Here is a 4,956-nt window from a genome sequence, read left to right on the forward strand (position 1 = left end):
TGAGAGATAAATAGTAGTCTTGATGAATACTTTTACAGTTAAAACTATTCAATATATTTTTAATTTGTTTCTGGGTATACAAAAATCTTAGAAGCGTATAAATAATATGGACCAGAGAAAATATCTTTTTTTGCGTTCTCACATAATGATGAAAATATATGGTAGCCACTACAACCTATTAGGCTTTTAACCACATTTCAGGGAATTTGCAGCAAAAAAGAAAGAGAGACATCAAGAAGTTATTACAGCATTGAAACAAGATAAGGGAAAACAATAATCATTGCCTTGACCTCAACAACAAAAGAGATAAAGGAAAAACTCAAATTATTTCCACCATCGCAACGACCAAATATAAGAAAAGAAAAACTCAAATAATTTGCTATTCATTTTGGATGAACCACTACAAGGTTCACCATCAACATCTCCTAAGCAAGGATAATTACGCTATTCATGAGCTGCATGTTAGTAACCATTTGACGAAGTGCTGAAGTTTCTTCTGAGTTGTGCATTTTCTTGAAGTGCTTGATCATGGCTCTCAGAGGCATCGTTAAGTTTGTTCAGGAGCTGGTGATTCTCATTCCGGAGGCAAATAACCTGTACTAGAGGCGGATCCAAAATTTAATCTTTACAAGTTCAATTAGATTTTAAACTCTTCGAAAATATTGTCTACAAAAATGATATATGCAATTTCCCTACTTCATTTTACGTGATACATTTTGGCTGATCATGAAATTTAAGAAAAAAAAAGATTTTTGAAATTTATAGTCTAAAACATCACGTAACTAGGAAACGAAATGTTTAAAATTAAATTATTTTTAAATATAACAAATTGACCTTCTTTTTGGGATAAAAAAGAAAGAGTCCCATATAAACTAAACATTGACCACTGACCTGTGCCCATAGCTCGTCGAGGTGCTTCTGCTTGCGCATGCGTGATCTTCGTGCCGATTCTCGATTAGATATCATTCTTCTTTGTTTCCGTTCATTTATTAGAGTCAGTAGCTGCTGATCATCAGTTTCATCACACGTTGAATAGTGGCAGTTGAAATAATTATTATTTGTTCGTGGATTGAGTTCTTGAAGTGGAGGACCGATCCGAAGATCATACAAAGGGCTAGAGATTCTGATATTGGACTGAAATGTGGCTGTGTAATTAGTATAGTTGGGGATTAATTGAGAAGGGAAATACAGTTCTGTGACATCAGTGGGTTGCATGGCTTAAAAGTATTTGATTTTGCGAGGACAATGCTGTTTTTTGAATCAGATCTAATTGGAGGGAGGCATTTTATAGGCTGGGAGAAAAAAGTTGATGGCGTATATATTGGCCCCATTTATCAAATAGCAGCAGTAGAGTTCCTTAAATAAATGAGACCACCAAAATTAATGTTGAACATGTGCATGTGCATATATTATATCAGGAAACATATACTACGATCGACTCAGTCTCTATGCAAGCACATTGTCAATCGGATAGTGTAAAGAATACGCTACTAAAATAAAATAACTTGTTTTAGCAGCTTGTTTCATTCTCCAGTTTTGTAATTAATCACACCTATTATGCAGTGCCGGCTCCAACCTTACGTGGAGTAAGGCGTGTGCGGTGTGCCTTATGCCCCCAAACTTAGGGAGCCCATTTTTAAAGATAGTAAGTTTATTGGTATTTAAAAAAATAATATTTAATTCTTTAATACAAAACTAGAGTTTTTAATATAAAGGAAAGAGATTTTTTTAGATATATAAATAAAATGTGACTTACTTAAAAATGTATAGATGAATAGTTTTCATAATTTTTAGTTGAATCTCTCTCTTCCTTAATTTGTCCAAGTCTATGTTTTTTTCTTTTTATTCAATCTCTTCATATTTCATAAATTCCTACATATTTTTTGTGTTTCTTTTTGATATTTTTTTTTGGTTTCCCACCAGGTGTCAGGTACCCGCATTGGAGCTCGACTATATCCAGATTCGCGACGCGTAGCGCCCCATTTGGGGGGAAGTGCTCCCTACCAAAGATTTTTCGATACCCAGGGCTCGAACTTGAGACCTCTGGTTAAGGGAAGAGTAGTCTCATCCACTGCACCACATCCTTTGGTGGTCTCTTTGATATTCTTATTCACTTCTTTCTTCAAGATTTCACTAGTTCAAGTGTTCAACAATACTTTTAAGCTTTCAATAGTTCTATACTTCTATTGCTTTGTAAGATCTTACCTAAGATCAATAATATCTCAAGAAAGATTAAATAAGTTGGCTACATTATCAATTAAGCAAGAATTATTAGAGAAAATCGATTACAAAAAAAATATTAACAATTTTCTTATCTCAAAAAGTTATAAGAATAGACTTCCAATAAAAAAATATCTTATAACTTTCTTTACAAAATTTCACTACTAGAAATCCGGTAAAAAGCGACCACAAAAAGCGACCAAAGTTGGTCGCTTATAGGCCTAAAAGCGACCAAAAAGCGACCAAACATGCCTGGTCGCAATATTGCTGGTCCCTTTATTTTAGGGACCAAAGTTGGTCGCTAATTAGCGACCAACTTTGGTCTCTAAGGTAAAAGGACCAAATATTCCGGGTAAAGACTATAGCGACCAACTTTGGTCGCTTTATTATTTTAATAATATAATTTTGGCGACCAAAGTTGGTCTCTAAATGTAAAATTCGTTATTTATTTATTATTAATCATAAAAAAGCGACCAACTTTGGTCTCTAATCCAAATATTATATTTTAAAATCTGGAAAATAGAGACCAAGATTGGTCGCTTTTTTATTAATTTTTTTAATTTTTTTTAAAAATAAGCGACCACAGTTGGTCGCTAACTTCAAGAAATAATTTTTTTTTAATTATAAGCGACCAACTTTGGTCGTTATATTTCCAGAAATTATTTTTTTAAAAATAGAATAGCGATCAAAGTTGGTCGCTTTTGAGAAATCTGGGTTAAATAGCGACTAAGGTTGGTCGCTATTCCCTAGAAAATTATTTTTTTAAGGAAAAAGCGACCAACTAGCGACCAAAGTTGGTCGCTTTTCTTGGTATATTTTTGGCAGAAACTGCCTGTTTTGGCAGCTACACCACCTGCCAGCTTACCAAAAATCCTAAACAGGCATTTTATGCCAACAACAACAACAACAATAAAAAGCAACAAAGTATAAAGTTCAATAGAACTAACACATTAAGCCAACAAAACTAAGTTAACGCTTATTACAAGCCCATTCGAAAACGGGTTCTATTGTCTAGTTTAAAGTATATAAAGTGCTCAAGGAGTGTTCTTTCAGTAGCCTCGTCCGAAAGTTGAATTGCCTCGCCCGACTCACTATGTGGCTGACTGCGTATGAATTCACCCACATTAGTTGTGAAGCGAACATATAAGAAAAATTATATTGAATTAGTATTTCAAAATTTATATAAAAGTAAATCAAAATACTTAATGAAAAGTAAAAAACTTACATGTATAGTCGAGGCTCGACCCTCGACCCATCTTTCTGGATCAGTCTCTTTCTTTTTCTTTACAATACGAGTCTCATTGAATAACTGATATTACTTCATTGGCATCATAAAGTTGTCTGGTGACTTTGGTGATTATCCTCGTGGTACTATTACTCAGGATGAACTTAGATACAGAGAGTAACTTGGATACAGTACCCGACAGGGTGTGTCTTTGATCAATTGTTGTTCTCATTAGCGACAATGATGGTGAGAAGGCAATGACACGTGTTTCAAACAGTTATGGTGTAGGAAAGAATTTAATATTTCCTAAGCAGATAAAAGAAGAGGTTATAGAGGAATTCTCTACTTCCTCTTGGAAAATGAAGTAGAGAATTCCTCTATAACCTTTTCTTTTATCTACTTAGGAAATGTTAAATTCCTACCTACACCATCACTGTTTGAAACACATGTCATTGCCTTCTCATCATCATTGTCGCTAATGAGAACAACAATTAAAGGCACACTATGTCAGGTACTGTGTCTAAGTCATTCTTGGTGGAAGTTCCATTGCATTTCTAATAAAGTCATCAACCCCTTCTACAAAATCCTCCCGCAATCCTAAATTTCAATTCATATCCACAAAAGTTCAATTCATATCCTAAAGGCTCAATTCATATCCTAAAAGTTCAATTCATACACAAAAATTTCAATTCATATCCTAAAAGTTCAATTCATACACAAAAATTTCAATTCATATCCTAAAGGTTCAACTCATATCCACAAAAGTTCAAGTCATATCCTAAAATTTCAATTTATAAACTAAAATTCCAATACATAAACCAAAAATTTCAATTCATATCCTAAAGGTTCAATTCATATCCTAAAGGTTCAACTCATATCCACAAAAGTTCAAGTCATATCCTAAAATTTTAATTTATAAACTAAAATTCCAATACATAATCCTAAAGGTGCAACTCTTAGGGTTTCTTCTCTTCAAACAATTTCTTCCCCAAATTAGTAGGTAAAACTAAATATTTTGGACTAAATGTATTAATAAGAACCCTAAAAAATGCAAATAATATCCTAAAATTTCAATTTATAAACTAAAATTTCAATACATAAACTAAAAGTCCAACTCATATCCTAAATATTCAATTCATATCCTAAAGGTACAACTCATATCCACAAAAGTTCAAGTCATATCCTAAAATTTTAATTTGTAAACTAAAATTCCAATATATAATCCTAAAGTTGCAACTCTTAGGGTTTCTTCTCTTCAAATAATTTCTTCCCCAAATTAGTAGGTAAAACTAAATATTTTGGACTAAATGTATTAATAAGAACCCTAAAAATTGCAAATAATATATAACTTTGAACCCTAACATGGTTGAGCTAACTTTGAACCCTAACATGGAGAAATTAAACCCTAACATAGAGAAATTAACTTTGAACCCTAACATGGTTGAACAAATAATATATAACTTTGAACCATAACATGGAAAAATTAAACAATCACTGTATTTCGAAAAAAA

At 32.7% G+C, this 4,956-nt stretch overlaps 1 pseudogene; it reads right to left on the bottom strand.

Annotated features, from left to right (window-relative positions):
* Positions 1 to 231: 231 nt before the first annotated feature.
* Positions 232 to 1,279, bottom strand: LOC107821142 (basic leucine zipper 43-like; annotated as a pseudogene).
* Between the last annotated feature and the right edge of the window lie 3,677 nt (positions 1,280 to 4,956).

Source organism: Nicotiana tabacum, chromosome 22, assembly GCF_000715075.1.
Source record: "Nicotiana tabacum cultivar K326 chromosome 22, ASM71507v2, whole genome shotgun sequence".
Taxonomy (NCBI): Eukaryota; Viridiplantae; Streptophyta; class Magnoliopsida; order Solanales; family Solanaceae; genus Nicotiana; species Nicotiana tabacum.